This window comes from Camelina sativa, chromosome 9, assembly GCF_030686135.1.
Source record: "Camelina sativa cultivar CO46 ecotype springtype chromosome 9, ASM3068613v1".
Lineage (NCBI taxonomy): Eukaryota > Viridiplantae > Streptophyta > Magnoliopsida > Brassicales > Brassicaceae > Camelina > Camelina sativa.
In genome coordinates, this window is record NC_141888.1 from 3,150,031 (window position 1) to 3,167,820 (window position 17,790).

Genomic DNA, 17,790 nt, shown 5'->3' on the forward strand with positions numbered 1-17,790 from the left:
ACCAAAATACTATTTGGGACAAATACAAATACAAATATAGTTTGTTTTTTTGGTAAGGAAAAACAAATATAGTTCATAGTATATTTCTATATCATATAATAAAACAATATTTCAAAATTAGTTGACTTTTTTATTCTTACTCCCTCCGTTTCACAAAGAGTGTCACTCTGACACTTTTCACACAAATTAAGAAAACACTGAAATATACATATATGCCCTTATTTAATAAGTTTTTAATAGACTATTTTAGTTATAATTAAGGGTAAAACAAGGAAATCTAAGATAAAAGATGCATTGGAACTATAAAATAATGCATTGGAATTGTAAAGTGACAGTCTTTGTGAAACAAAGAAAAATCTCCAGAATGACACTCTTTGTGAAACGGAGGGAGTATTATTTTATATCTGGTTCATCTATATTGCATTACGTATCTTAGTTTTAAAATTTTTAATATTGTAAAACACACTTTAATGCTTTTTTAAAAAAACATGTTACATATAAGATTGTAATCGTCGATATAATTCAAAAATAATATAATGTTTTCGAGAAAAATAAATAGAGAAATTAGCTCGAAATAAAATATTATGGTTTGATATAATATTTATTTATAATATGTTCTAAAGGTATATCATTATATATATATATATATATATAAGCGAGAGTTTATGTTGCTTTTAATTCTAAATAGTAAGGATCACAGAGTTTCTTTTGGTTGCTTTGTGGTTATTTTCAGTTTTGGTAATTTGAGATTACAAATATTTTGGAGTGGATGTAATTATTTGATCGGTTTATTAAAAGATAATTAATAAACTAATTTACAAACACAATAACCACCATCAACATTATGCACACAAAAAAGATAGATTGTTTTTCTTATGAGAATTCTGTGTTTTTGTAAATATTATTTGTAGACAAAAAATCTTAAATTAATTTTAATATTGTTTTTAAGAAACAGTTGAGAAGTTTATAATATAAAAACAGAAAAAATGAATAATAATGAGAAGGTAGAATATACAAGTCAAATTTCATTTTTGATGTCTCAAAATTCATTACAAATTTTAAGTAAAGTAAAGAAAAAAATGAAATGTCAATCTGAAACTAAAATTATTCCAGATGGCTCTTACCAATTTCAATTTTAGTCCCTCATGTTTTTTTTTTTTTTTTTTTTTTTTCATGTAAACCCCTAATTTAAACAAAGTTCACAAAAGATAAATAGTTTTGATCATTCTAATTATAAAATTATAATTTTGCACCCTTCTAAGATCTCTTGCTTTCAAAGTATACCGAGAACTTTCATGAACCAAGATCGAAATCATCCTCCGGTTTGCAAGCAATTTGTTAGAAAATATATATATTAACGCTTGAAATTTATTCTAAACCTATTCCGCTTAAGAACATGTAAATACTATAGTAATAGAGATCCATAATATAAACCTATACAACTCAACTAATTACAGTGTGTCAGACTCTTGAAAATGAAAAAAAAAAATCAATAGATTATAGTTTCTCCATCTATTGCTTTGTACACTTTTCATTGATAGGTTTACTCCATTCTCAAGTGTGACATGCTTCAAAATGCTTCCTTTCAATTCACCTAATAGACAACATGTAACAATATTGTAACATCCGTGAACCAAAATCTCGGTTTGGGAGTTGCATCGGTCAATGCAGATATTGCGTCGGTCGACGCAAGGTCGAATTACTGCGTTTTGACTTAAGTCAAACGCTGCGTTTTGGGTTAAGGGAAAACCCTTAGATGCGAGTTTTGGTCTCATTCGTGTTGTTTGGCCGTTTTTGAGAGAAAATGAAAGAGAAAAAGAGTTCTTGAGTGTTCTAGGTGATTCTGGAGATTTGTGGCGTTTCTTGGTGAGATCTGTAGCTGGGATCGTTGTAGGAGCTTCCTAGGAGCTTGTTCTTGGTTGTTTGAGGTTCAGATTCTTCTGTGGCAAAAATAAGTGCATGACCATGGCTTATCTAAGCTAGAGATCTCTCTGATTTGCTTGTTATGTGTTGCTAGGCTGGTTAGATTGTTATTGGGGACGTTTGGAAGCTTTCTTGTGGCTTGGGATCGAGTTTCGTGGTTGCAGGAACGGAGATCCTGCGAGAAGCTTTGGAGGAAAACGATACTCGGCATTGCATCGGTCGATGCACTTTGTGCATCGGTCGATGCAGATGCGAGGACGGCGCGTAAACTCTAGGGTTTTCGTGTTATGTCAAGCATGCGTCGGTCGATGCATATCTTGTATCGGTCGATGCAAGTTAACCTTGCATCGGTCGACACAGATCTTGTGTCGGTCGACGCAACCTCCATCTGGTGTCGGTCGATGCATGTTGGTATCGGTCGATGCAGAGTCCTAGTTTGTTATTGTTGATTGTTGAATGTTGTTTGATGGTTAGAGATGTCTCTATTGCTTGTGTGTATAGCCCAGTAGATGAGAGGATTGCCTTACTGAGTGTTTTTAAAATACTCATGCATTGCAATATGTGTTTGTGGTGCAGGTAAAAGCAAAGTGTGATCGTGGAATCAAGGCAATGAAGAGGAGGATGTTCTAGGGACTTGGTTTGATGTTGTCTGGCTTGCTAGGTTGCTAGAGTTGAGTCATTAGAACATTGCTAGGTTGCTGGTTCTATGATTTCTGCTATTGATTATTGGATATTGTTGATGTTATGATTATTGGTTATTAATGGAATATTATTTGGATATTGAAAGGTATTGGTTTTCCGCTGTTGGTTGTGATTGTGATTAGGTGGCTAGTGGGTATGGGACCACTAGCTGTAGTTTATTTATTATATTATATTATTATTTATTAAAAAAAAAAAATCGGTTGTTTCATTTTGGTATCAGCACCCTTACGGTTCTAGGTTTGGGTTCGCTAGGTTTCTGTTGTGATGTTTGGGATTGCATGTCTTGATTGATTATGTGAGTTAGTCAATTGTGTGTGGCATGGAGTCCTAGAACATCCTCTTCGAGCCTTCAATGAGATTCCACGGTGAGTTATTGTTATGTTTCTTTGTGTGGTATTGTTTTGTTTTATGCTTGTTAGCCTCTGTTCTTGGAAGATCAGTGGTTAAGGTGTTTGAGTTGTTGGTCGTGGATGGGGACGTGGTAGTGGTCATGGTTGGGTGAGTCCCGAGGCCAGTGAGTGTGTGGTCCAGAGTTCCACAGGGAGGTACGTCAGAGGGTCGCAAGCGTACCAGGAAGGACCAGAGTGTTAGCCGGTGAGTGTGCCGGGGGTGCTGGGAACCCAGTTTTGGGGTTGCAGCGGGTGGAGCCCAGGGTCGAGATGATCGCTTGGCGGATCTGTTGGCGTGCTGTTGGAGCAGTTACCGAGAGGGGTACCAGTGTAGGCTCCAGTTGTGCTGCATGTGGCGGGGTGCAGCCGAGGGCTGCGGATGTTGAGGATTTTCCACCTTATGTTAAGAGGATGGAGCGGTTGTAGATGGCTGGTATGAGATTATTCTCAAGGGGTATCGGGCCTAGAGAGGCGGATAGGTGGACATATGCAGTTGGAGCAGATATTTCTCTGCTTGGTGGTTAATCCAATTGGATATTATAAGTTGAGTGGGCAGGTGTAACATTGCAATGTTATACTTGGACCACAGGAGGTACTTGTGTCGAGAGATGTTTATATTCGTTAAGGATTGTTGCTCTTGAGGGGATGGTGATTCCCCTGAATACCGATAGCTCGAGTGGCTGAGGGCTCCGAGAGTGGCAGAGGGGATGATGTTCCCCTGAGGGGATGAGTAGTTCCCCTGATACCGAGATCTTGAGGATTGTGATCCAAGAGTGAGATGGTATAACTCGAAGACGCTGGTCTGAGAGTGAGATCGGTATGTCTCGAAGGTTGCAACCTAAGAGTGGAGGATTTGGGAGCAAGCAATTCCTAGGACGTGAGTATAAACATAACGATGGAATGTAGACCTCAAGAGATTGACGGTGGTTTAATCTCGGGTTTTAGATGTGTTGACCAATGGGTCAGGGTTTTATGAACCAGAGCGGTTATGAATGTGTGGCTGTTTTGCCAGGATTGTGAGGCCGGTGGTGCTGGAGTCCGGGGAAGGGGAGTTACAGCAGGTTTGAGCCGGGAAAGGCATGTTTGCCAGATACATAAGTTCACGAGAAGCCTTCATGGCAGGATAAACTAATCGTTGCGACGATGTTGGATGAAGTTCATTGGAGATGGACAGGGTTGCTAGATTCAAGGTTTTGGTAAGCTTGTTGGAGGGAATAAGTCAAGAGGTTTGAGTAAGCGGCCTGCAAAGCATTTGAAGCGGTGAATCAGAATATGCGAACATATGGTACTTTTTTGTTTTATTACATTCGTATTGATGATTTGTTGTGGAGAATTGCCAAGCGAAATACTATCTTTGGAATAAGCTAACTGTGGAAGTTTCCCTAACTGGCAAGTTACTAGAGGTTCTTGGAGGAACAGGAGGGTTGATATTCATGTGGCGGCGGGTTGATGTCTCCATACTTGAGTATTTGTTTAGTTGAGCTGAGTAAGTAACTAGAGGATTTATGGAGCAAGGGATTCGTACGCTCTAGTGTATCACCGTGGAGAGCACCGGTGTTGTTTGTTAAAAAGAAGGACGGAAGTCTCCGCTTGTGTATTGATTATCGGGGTTTGAACCGGGTCACTGTGAAGAACAAGTATCCTCTTCCTAGGATCGATGTGTTGTTGGATCAGTTGAGGGGTGCTACTTGGTTCTCTAAGGTGGATTTGGCGTCGGGTTATCATCAGATACCGATAGATGAGGCAGATGTGAGGAAGACTGCTTTCGGGACGAGGTATGGGCACTATGAGTTTGTGGTGATGCCTTTCGAGTTGACTAACGCGCTAGCAGCGTTTATGAGATTGATGAACAGTGTGTTTCAGGAGTTTCTGGATGTATCTGTCATCATTTTCATCGACGATATCCTGGTTTATTCTAAGAGCCCTGAGGAGCATGCAGTGCATTTGAGGGCAGTTATGGAGAAGCTTCGGGAGCAGAAGTTGTTTGCTAAGTTGAGCAAGTATAGTTTTTGGCAGCGTGAGATGGGCTTTCTGGGTCATATTGTTTCTGCGGAGGGGGTTTCTGTAGACCCAGAGAAGATTCAGGTTATTAGAGATTGGCCTAGACCGCAGAATGCCACAGAGATCAGGAGTTTCCTTGGATTGGCAGGTTACTACAGGAGATTTGTGCAGGGGTTTGTAAGGAGAGCACGTCCTATGACTAAGTTGACAGGGAAGGATGTTCCTTTTGTCTGGTCAGAAGAGTGTGAGGAAGGCTTTGCAACCCTAAAGGAGATGTTGACTACTGCGCCAGTGTTGGCTTTGCCTGAGCAGGGAGAACCCTATGTGGTTTATACGGATGCATCTAGAGTTGGTTTGGGGTGTGTTCTGATGCAGCATGGGAAGGTGATAGCCTATGCATCACGGCAGTTGCGGGTGCATGAGGGCAACTATCCTACTCATGATTTGGAGATGGGTGCTGTAGTTTTTGCCCTGAAGATTTGGAGATCTTATCTTTATGGTGCAAAGGTACATGTGTTTACAGATCATAAGAGCCTAAAGTATATATTCACTCAGCCTGAGCTGAATTTGAGACAGAGGCGGATGGAGCTTGTGGCGGATTATGATTTGGAGATCGCCTATCATCCTGGTAAGGCTAACACGGTTGCAGATGCTCTGAGCCGGAAGAGGGGTAGCTTCGGCTCAGGAGCAGGAGATGGAGTCTCTGGTAGGGGAGATCAGTGCTTTGAGTTTGTGTGCTATTTCACTGGAACCGTTGGGTTTGGAAGCAGTTGACAGAGCAGATCTTCTGAGTAGGGTGTGGTTGGCACAGGGGAAGGATTTGGGGCTGGTGAATGCCTCAAAGGATGTTGATTCAGAGTATCAGGTTTCAGATAATGGTACTATCTTGGTGCACGGTCGTGTGTGTGTGCCCAAGGATGAGGAGTTGAGGAAGGAGATTATGAGAGAGGCTCATGCGAACAAGTTATCCATTCATCCAGGAGCAACTAAGATGTACCGTGACCTCAAGAGGTATTATCATTGGGTCGGGATGAAGAAGGATGTAGCTAGTTGGGTCGCGAGGTGCGATGTGTGCCAGCTAGTGAAGGCTGAGCATCAGGTTCCTGGCGGATTACTGAAGAGTCTACCCATTCCTGAGTGGAAGTGGGATATGATCACCATGGATTTTGTGGTAGGATTGCCAGTGTCACGGACCTTTGATGCTATTTGGGTCATCGTGGACCGGTTGACTAAGTCAGCACATTTTCTGGCCATTAAGAAGACTGATGGAGTAGCGGTCTTGGCTAGGAAGTATGTGAGGGAGATAGTCAGATTGGATGGGGTGCCAGCGAGCATTGTGTCTGACAGAGATTCTAAGTTCACTTCGGTGTTCTGGCAGGCATTTCAGGCAGAGGTGGGCACTAAGGTGCATATGAGTACAGCTTATCATCCCCAGACAGATGGACAGTCTGAGAGGACAATCGAGACGCTGGAGGATTTGCTGAGGATGTGTGTCTTGGATTGGGGAGGCCATTGGGCAGTTCACCTGAACCTGGTAGAGTTTGCTTACAACAACAGCTATCAGGCGAGTATTGGTATGGCTCCTTGTGAGGCATTGTATGGGAGGTCGTGTCGTACACCGTTATGCTGGACTCAGGTGGGGGAGAGGAGCATGTACGGGGCAGATTTTGTTCAGGAGACGTCAAAGAAGATTTGGGTTCTCAAGCTGAACATGAAAGAGGCTCAGGATAGGCAGAGGAGTTATGCTGATAGGAGGAGGAGAGATCTTGAGTTTCAGGTAGGAGACAGAGTGTACCTCAAGATGGCCATGTTGCGGGGTCCGAACAGGTCATTGACTGAGACTAAGTTGAGTCCGAGGTATATGGGTCCGTTCAGAGTGATTGAGCGAGTTGGACCAGTGGCATATAGACTGGAGTTACTTGAGGTTATGCGTGCTTTCCACAAGGTTTTCCATGTGTCTATGTTGCGGAAGTGTCTCCGGGAGGATGATCAGTTGTTGGCTAAGATTCCTGAAGATCTTCAGCTTAACATGACTTTGGAGGCGAGACCAGTGGGGGTTCTCGAGAGGAGGATCAAGGAATTTCGGAAGAAGAAGATTCCTTTGATGAGAGTCCTTTGGGACTGCGATGGTGTGGAGGAGCAGACTTGGGAGCCTGAGGCAAGGATGAATGCAAGGTTTAAGAAGTGGTATGAGAAGCAAGCCGCGACTTGAACTTGTCTAGCCTGGTTCCGTCTGTAATCCGTGGCTGGAGCGGGAATGGAGTATTCCAGCCCATCTCTCTTGTTACTCGGTCGCTTGGGGTGGTTGGTTGTGCGACTCAGTAACAAGATGAGGTGGTGCTCGGGGTACAAAGTCTCCGTGAGGCGGGATTTGGGAAAAGTTTCCTAAAGTGGAAAGTTTCCAGAAATGGAAAGTGCTAAATATGGAAAGTTTTACGGGAATTAGAATCTGTCCATTTTAGCGGTGAAAAGCCTTGGAGGGGCTTTTGTGGCCTTTGTGGCGGACTTTCGAGTCAGTGAGCCTGTGTGTGGCGGTCTTTTTAGACATTATGTGGCCTTTGTGGCGGGCTTTTAGCCAATTGTGTGGCCTTTGTGGCGGGCTTTTAGCCAATTGTTGGCCTTTGTGGGGGGCTGTTTAGCCAGAGTGTCCTTGTGACTGTCTTTCGGGACGGATGGTCTTTGTGACGGTCCTTCGGGACAGATGGTCTTTGTGACGGTCCTTCGGGACAGATGGTCTTTGTGATGGTCCTTCGGCACAGATGGTCTTTGTGACGGTCCTTCGGGACAGATGGTCTTTGTGACAGTCCTTCGGGACAGATGGTCTTTATGACGGTCCTTTGGGACAGATGGTCTTTGTGACGGTCCTTTGGGATGAGTGGCCTTGGTGGCGGTCCTCTGTAGGACATTTGTTTTGGCCTTGATGGCGGTCCTCGTTAGGACATTTTTTTGGCCTTTGTGGCGGCCCTTGTGGCGTGTATATGATCCTTGTGTGGTCATGGGGTATCCCGATGAGGGGATATGTGGTTGGTAGGACATTGAGATGTTTTACGCGAGCCACGGGATGGAAACCTGAATAGGGATAGGACTCAGACGTGTTCAGAATCGTTTGCTCGCGACTCTTGGGGGACTTAGGTCCTCCTAGTACTGCCATATTCAGAGACTTTGTGGCTCGGGAGTATGGTTAGTATATCGACTTCGGATGACGATCCGGAGGCGCGCTGTAGGGTGACGACCCGAGAGAAGAGTTTGGATTTCTCCTTATATATTTATATATTGGCATGCGGGCTTAGGCCCGATGAGGAGCCAACATTGGCATGCAGACTTAGGTCTGATGAGGAGCCAATGAAACTAAGGGTTTAGGCCTATGAGAAAAAGGAAAGTCCAAAAGTCGAGAGCAAATGACGCCTGGAGCGTGAGTCTATCGCCTAGAGGTGACCTTCTGTATATCAGTTAGAGGAGTGCGGGCCGTGGAGACGGTTGCACAAGAGTTCTTGGCTGATGGTTGTTCGAGATTCGAGGACGAATCTAGATTGGTGGGAGAGAATTGTAACATCCATGAACCAAAATCCCGGTTTGGGAGTTGCATCAGTCGATGCAGATGTTGCGCGGTCGACGCAAGGTCGAATTCTTGCGTTTTGGGTTAAGGGAAAACCCTTAGATGCGAGTTTTGGTCTCATTCGTGTTGTTTGGCCGTTTTTGAGAGAAAACGAAAGAGAGAAAGAGTTCTTGAGTGTTCTTCGTGATTCTGGAGATTTGTGGCGTTTCTTGGTGAGATCTGTAGCTGGGATCGTTGTAGGAGCTTCCTAGGAGCTTGTTCTTGGTTGTTTGAGGTTCAGATTCTTCTGTGGCAAAGGTAAGTGCATGACCATGGCTTATCTAAGCTAGAGATCTCTCTGATTTGCTTGTTATGTGTTGCTAGGCTGGTTAGATTGTTATTGGGGACGTTTGGAAGCTTTCTTGTGGCTTGGGATCGAGTTTCGTGGTTGCAGGAACGAAGATCCGGCGAGAAGCTTCGGAGGAAAACGATGCTCGGCATTGCATCGGTCGTTGCAGATGCGAGGACGGCATGTAAACTCTAGGGTTTTCGTGTTATGTCGAGCATGCGTCGGTCGATGCATATCTTGCATCGGTCGATGCAGATCTTGTGTCGGTCGACGCAACCTCCATCTGGTGTCGGTCGATGCATGTTGGTATCAGTCGATGCAGAGTCCTGGTTTGTTATTGTTGATTGTTGAATGTTGTTTGATGGTTAGAGATGTCTCTATTGCTTGTGTGTATAGCCCAGTAGATGGGAGGATTGCCTTACTTAGTGTTTTTAAAATACTCATGCATTGCAATATGTGTTTGTGGTGCAGGTAAAAGCAAAGTGTGATCGTGGAATCAAGGCAATGAAGAGGAGGATGTTCTAGGGACTCGGTTTGATGTTGTCTGGCTTGCTAGGTTGCTAGAGTTGAGTCATTAGAACATTGCTAGGTTGATGGTTCTATGATTTCTGCTATTGATTATTGGATATTGTTAATGTTATGATTATTGGTTATTAATGGAATATTATTTGGATATTGAATGGTATTGGTTTTCCGCTGTTGGTTGTGATTGTGATTAGGTGGCTAGTGGGTATGAGACCACTAGCTGTAGTTTATTTATTATATTATATTATTATTTATTTAAAAAAAATCGGTCGTTTCAAATATAATCATGGAGCATAAAAAATAATACACTATTATAGTTAATGTATATATATACTAACATATAAAAAAACAAAAAAGAATGATAAGAGAAAATCGATTTGAAATATTTGATCCTTTAACCTGCACCATTATTTTAAAAGTTTTACAATCTTGACTCTTATATTTCACATGTTTCTGAAGAGTTCCAAATCTGAAACAGTTAAAACCAATATAAAAATAAAATTTAAAAATTCAAAAACTCAAAACTTTGATGCTCGAAAACATTTTTGTGAATGAATGAAATGGAAGAGTTTGATACGTCTTATATAGTGATTAGATTAGTTAGGGTTTCCTAACACAAAATTTTTTAATATATTAACACAAAAATATATTCTTCATTATTTTAAAATTCGTTCATTTAAGTTTGGTATATAGATTTTAGGAAAAAAAACAAAATCATAATTTAAATATATTTATTGTTTCCGTAAATATCTCAAAATATATAACTAAATGAAATATGTTTACATATATAAGTTTAAATTTAATTACCATATTTTGATAGTAACAATTTTACTTTTTGTTGTCAAAAAAAAAAAATTTACTTTTTATAAATTTGAATTTTAAATTAGTTGTTTGTAATTGGATAGTTTCATTTAAATGCATTAAATAGTTTGAGTGATTTTAAGGATTAAATATGCATGTAGTTATTTATTATTATTATTTTACCTCCGCTGGGTAGGATCCGAATCCTTTCAAACCGGATAACATAGGATCCGCGTATTTTTTATTTAACCCGACTACAAACGAATCGGGCTACTTTAGGATCCACAGGTTTTTTAGTTTTTATTTTTACCAAACTACCATTTTCTCTGTTTTTTTTGTTCTAATTTGAATGACATTACATTTAATAATAGAGAACTTTATGACTATCTAGTGAAAAATATTTCTCTTTTAATAGTATAAATATATTCTTTTAATAGTATAAATATATTTAGCCAATGTGAGACTCTACATACACTTTTTTATATCTTTTTAATATATAATCAAATTACATTTTTTTTACATATATAAAATTTCGATTTTTAATTCTTTCTATATATACTCATCATGATTAGTTACTTAAATTTTGTTTAGGAAATATTGCAAAATCTAAACTAAATAATTATTTGTTTTTATCTAATTGTATTAAATTGATTTGTTATTTCCGTAAATATCTCACAATATAAAACCAAATCAAATATGTTTATATGTATATATATATATATTTACTTTTTGATTTTAATTCTTTGATTATTATGGAACCAAACTATATACTAAGGTTTTCATATTTTTCTGTTTTCTTCCATATGTATTAAGATGAATTAATTAACATAGTTTTTTTGGTTAAGAAAATTTAAAAATCTAAAATAAAAGATAATATTCAAATATTAAATTAGATTTCTATAAATATCTCAAAATCTAGAACCATTTACGTTATATATACAATTTCAAATTTAATAATTTGCTTTTATGGTAACAAGTTTAATCTATTTCCAAAAATATCGGGTAATTTTAATTTTATAATTAATTTCGTAATTATTATTTCCATAAATATTAGATTTTCGAGTAACAGTTTTTGTTTACCATATATTGTATACTTTTTTATTTTTAATTATATAAGCAATTGGATCTGTTTGGCAACATGGATATATGATATGTTTTTTTTTTCCAAAATCTTGTTTTGTACTCTCCAATTAATAGTGTAGATTATAAAAAAACATTACAAGGCCGAGCTAATATAATTTACTTGGCAGGGCCATGTCTAAAATTTCTACTCACTAGCTAGATTAGGACCCGCCCGATGTGCGGGTTTAGAGTTTTTAAAATAAAACTAAATTTAACAAAAAATTTAAAATAAATATTTTTAGTAAGTAAAAACTATTTATAAAAGTCAATAGATACACCGAAGTGTCCAATGTGATATTTGGTGTAAAAGGTGTGATTCTGTAGTTGAGACTATTAATCACGTTTTCTTTGAATGTCCTCGCTCTTGTGAAGTTTGGAATTTATCTCCGACTCATGTCTTGTCAGAGGGTTTTCTATATGAGTCAGTGTACTGGAATTTGGATTTTGTTTTAAGGAGGAATGCCTCTCAACAGGGTGATCCTGATCAACTTCTTCAATTACCATGGATTTTATGGGTAATCCAGAAAACCATAAATACAAAAGTTTTTCAAGGTTTAGAGATCGAGGTGAATGATATAATTTTTCAGGCTTTGGGCGATAAGTTAGCTTGGGAAGAGGCGCTCTCTTTTATGGCGGTCATGTCAGTTCCATCTGCGTCTTCGGATGTCCAGATTTCTTCACCTCGTTGTCAGATTGATGGTTCTTGGAAAGCAACCAATGTGCATTCAGGATTGGACTGGTGGTGTTGCGTTGGTGAGGAGCGAACCTTGTTGTTGAGGGCCAAGTCTCTAAGACGGAGCCCCTCCCCCTGCATTCGGAGTTAGAAGCGTTGTACTGGACCATGGAGCGGATACGTGCTGCAGGGATCGCTTGTTAACATTTCGAGACTGATTGTGCTGAGTTACTCACTATGGTTCAGTCCCCTAAAGATTGGCCGTCCTTCTCCAATGTGCTCGATGAGTTCAACTCACTGGAGTCCTTCCAACTATTCTCCATCTCTTGGATCCCGCGTGCGTCAAATACGAAGGTGAATTGTCTTGTCCGTTCTTCGCGTTCTCTTATCTCTGAAGTTTCTTTTGTAAACTCTTCCCTCCATTCTCCTGTCCGTTCTTGGGCAACTAACCAAGGAATTTTTTTTAATTTATTGTTTGCATGAAAAAAATAGTAAACAGATACACTTTTAGTTAAGAAAATAGTTGTAGATGAATTCAAATTTATTAAAATTAAATTAAATTTAACAAAGAATATATATTTATTTAGTTCTTTACGTAAGTAAACACAATGTATAAAAGTAAAGAGATAAACTTTTAGTACAGAAAATAATTGTTTTTTTTGTTATAATACACTAATGTATATCCATTTACAAATCTACTATCTACATTACCACTTGAAATGTATTTGGACACAAAAATATATTTTATTGTTAAATTATACTCATTATTCTTTACTACTACCAACAAATTGTCTTCACGAACATATTAAATAACCTATTATATGTCTCTTCACTTTAACATTTTTATAGTTACAAAAATACATACGTTAATCTTACATACTCCTATCTTATATGTTACAATAGCAGTCGTTTTAAATAAATTATTTGATTAGTGAAAAAAATATGCAACGATCTATTTTTATTTTAAATCTTTTACTTCAACAATCTTTTTCTTTATGTAAAAGTCAGTATTTACATTTTTCTAGAAACAGTAGTTAGTTGTATAATTTTTACAATCATATTTTTTTTATCTTATATAAAAGTAATCCTTTTTCTTGTAAAATTAACAACTTAAAATTAAAATAAGTAAACAATATTACAATTTTGAATTTTTGATATATATATATATATATATATTCTTTATAATGATCTTTCTTTTTATGGTAGGTTTTGAATTTTTACATTTTTATTTTCTAAAAATTTAATAATTTTAGAATTTACATGTGTCAACATCTGAATGATATAATTGACACGTGTCAGGATCTTGTTAATTAGTAATTTTGTCATCAAGCTTTATATAATAAGATAATTAATTGTATATTTTCCTTAATCTATTTTTCTATTTTTTTAGAATTAGAAACTTAAAATTAAAAATAAATAAATAATATTCTAATTTTGAATTTTATGAAATATATATATATAATCTCCTTATAATTAATTAAAAAACTTTATATTTTTTTATAAATTCTGTAGTTTTTGATAATTGTCTTTTTACATTATTAATATTTATTAAAACATAACATTTATTTTTTTAATCAAATTATTCCTATTAAATATTAACTTTTACACATGTCAAAATCTGAGATTGATAACTTGACACATGTCAAAATCTTGTTAATGGTTAACTTTCAAAACCCAACTTTATATAATAAGATTTGGAGAGCGTGTCTAATAAGTTGTTCTACAACGTATGAATTATACTAAATAAAAGTAGGAGCTATAAGCTCCTAAGGCTGTCCACCTAGGATTTAAAACAACCAATAGTGATAAGACATGTCACTAATTAACATTTTCTAAAATATCCAGAATTTTATATATTAAGAATTATTTTAAACAATCTATCAGGATTTGACATGTCATTCATTAACATTTTTTAAATTTCCAGAATTTTTTTAGAAAAAGGAAAATTTTAAATTTATGGAAATAAAAGAACTATGCACAATATCCCACATCAGCTAGAAAAGTTTTAGACAATGGTTCAGAACCAGTATAAATAAGATTAATATGCTTCCAACAACGAATAAGCAGGAAAGCTTGATTTATCAGGCTTCCAAGTTTAAAAGTTTTATTTGGTTTTTGATCTGGTTTTTTATTTGATCAAATTAAAACTTTAAAAAGTTTCAAAAAAAATTATAATATTTAAAAAAATTAAAAGATTAAATATTATAAGTATTGAAAATTTTAAAAGTTCTTAGCTTTTAAAATGTTTTTAAATATTATAAGTTTTAAGTTTTAAAAGTTTAAAATATTATAAATATTGAAACTTTTTAAAAGGTTCAAATTTTATATTTCGAAACCTTTTAAAAGTTTAAAATATTATAAATATTGATGTAAAATATAAATTATCTTATTTATCTACATTTGTGCTTTTTATTTCTTATGAGCTGTAAAATATATTTTTGTGTATGATTTTATAGATGAGTTGATATTCTTTCATTAATTTTTTTTATTTTTGGGTCTAAGGAAGAAGAATTGACATCGCAAGACATTGATTTGATGTTTGAGTCAAATTTTAAGGTTTAAAGAAGAAAGATGGACGACAAACACACATGTTTTATTAACTATACATAGGCATGACCAGGGTTAAGGTTGTCACGGTTACGGTTTATTAACCATCGGTTATGGTTAGAAATTTTTAAATCTTAACCAGAACCGTTTAATAAACGGCTAAACAGTTACGTTTAAATACGGTTACAGTTCAAGCGGTTACTGTTATATAAGGTTACGATTATCAGATAATATGATACGGTTGATATTATTTGATGATATAATATAATTGATATTATTTATTTATAATTAATATGTTCTTATAGTGTACTCATATTTCTATATATCATATGATTCATATTATATAAATAATTATTAGTATGTTTTATTATGTTTTTAAAATATTATAAACCAAAGTAAGAATTTCTGTTTGAGAAGTTTCTAAACGCGTGGATCTAAAACCAAATAAGTATATGGATAAAATTATCAATAATTGGGTGCATGTGTTGACTATGCTGGTCTTTATAAATTTTACAAATTTTATGGGAAAATAAATGATTTTGTTCTTGGAGTTTGATGGGTTAACAAGTTGTGTGGTAGTCTTAAAAAAAAAGGTTTTCAGTAGAAGAATATGAAGAAGTTGACGAGGAAGAAAAAAAAAAGAGTATAACAAAGAACCAAATAGTAAAAGTAACGATGACAATTACCACAAAATTTGACAATGAAAATGACAAGAAATAATATGAAGAATAAAAAAACATTGAATAAAAAACACGAAAACATAGGTGGTAGCGATCAATTAAATATGAAAACGAGTTAAATTCATGATTATAAAATTGTTTCGTTTTTCTGATGGTCAAAGAAATAGTTTAGGATATGTGAGGTCATCAGTTTGATTTGTCTCGCCTGAACGTCGAGTTAAATTCATAATTTTTTTTATCAGACTTGATTTTATAACACAATTGATTTTTATATTTTAAAAGATTGTGTATCTGAATTTTTTTTTTTCTTTAGTACTAATTTCAATTTTTTTATGAGATAATATGTTATTACCGTCATCAATCATATATAATTTTTATCAAAATATATCAAATAAACCCACGCGTAGCGTGGGTTCATAACCTAGTAATGAATAAAGAATGATGGTCTAAATTGAGAATTTTTGAAAGATATTTTTGTTGGTGTACTCTTTATCAAGAACTTTTTTAAATCTATTTATTTTCAAACATATATTTTATTAAATTTAAAAATTTATAAAGTTATAAAATTTATAAGATTACCTATAGATCTTACTTGAAGACTCAATCCAAATAGTATCCAGAAGATGAATTCTTCAAAATACCACAATTTAAGTTTTTTTCCCAAAATATCACACTTAGTTTTCTTCCAAAAATACTACAATTTTTTTTTTCCAAAAATACCACAAACACAAATATTGGTTTTTCATTGGGTAGGATTTCTTTTTGGTTTGAGTTGACAAATTTAGATTTAGGGTATAGGTTTTAGGGGTAGAGTTTAGTGTTAAAGATTTAGGGATTAGTTTTTAATATAAAATTTTAGTTGTGGTATTTTTGGAAAAACATCTTGGTGTTTTTTTTTAACGGCAAACAAATATATTATTATAAACATGTTACATAATACATGATACATGAACAATTCAAATACAACCATTGAAACAAATAAAGGAAATTGAACACAATTTCGACGAAGAAGTGGAAGTAACCCTGCTTTCTTAACGGAAGCCTTACAGGCAAAAGATAAAATCTGTTAAGTCCCCTCTTCGTATACTCATAAAAGGCTAACATCTTATAGATGAAACTCCTAAATGTTTTTCACATAACTTTGATTAAACCAATATACTGATATGTTGCTTGAAAAGCTCCTGGATCATGTCTTTTGAAACGTTGTATGCGTCTTTGCCGGTTTGTGAACATGGGTTCTCCGTTCATAACACCTAAACTTTTTGACCGATGAATAGAGAGGACATCATCATCAGACCATGTCGTTGAAAGTCGAAGGCCAATGCAAAGCCTGCGTGGACCAGTTCCTTCAAGCGAGATGGTTGATTTGTTGATTCCCGGATCGAAAATCCAAATGATATTTCCATACAAATGGTGCAGAGAAGAATCATCGAGAATTGGTGAATTGGTCTGATACTAAAAGTGATATTAAAAAAAAAAAACTCATTTTAGTGGTATCTACGAGAATTGCCCTTCAAATTTTGTTTAATGATTTCAAAGGAGCTGCGAAGATTTAAATTAGATTGGTTAAAATTATAAAATCTTAATCTTATAGTTGTATGTGGGATTCAAAATAATTTTATAATAAATCATATCAACTTCACTAAATCATCAAAATCATATAAAATCTCTTTAAAACTCAATCTATTCTAAAATTAATACACCCTAATTTAGACATGCAAACAAAAGTAAACATGTTATACCATGGGCTAAATATATTCTAGATTTTTTTTAATTTACATTTAACCTAAATTTTAAAATGATAACCAACTACTCATGGACAAAAAAATCTGATCCGGATGTATGTTTTTCTAGCATCAGATTTATGTATGCTCTTCAATGAAATAAAACTAATTTTATTATATTATCTTAATTACTTGCGTTTGTGTTTATAAAACAAACTTATTAAGTTTGTAAGTTTGTGCGATGAAAATGCCAAAAGAAATTGAACATTTGAATTAATACATAATGGGCTTGTTCGTTTGGTTGATGCTGGCGGCAGCGGCAGCGGCAGTGGCAGCGGCTGCGTTTATGTTTTTAACCGCTAAATTGAAACAACGTTTAAAAATACTAGACGCAGGTCGCAGCGTTTGCCGCAGCATCATGACGCAGGTACCTGCGGCAAGCAAACGAACAACCATATCTGCGTCTGCCGCAGCCGCAGGTACCTACGGCAGCCAAACGAACAAGCCCAATATAATGGTGTATTATTACTAAACTTGCGTAAGATGTGCTGTGTAGTTTTCTTTCATTTTTTGCTGTTTCGATCACTGTATTATACCTACACGGCTACACTTGATTGAAATTGAAAGGATATACCTACGCAAATAAATAGAAGGGAGAAGTCCAAAGAATGGTTAAGCTCCCCAGCCACCATCACTAGAGACGAAACCACAAATGCAGAACAAGAATCCGAACCATTGCGAACTCCGTGACTGGCGTGTATCGATGGCCACCGAGGGAGACACAGGAGGCTGTTCAAACGTTAGACTACACCGAGGCGA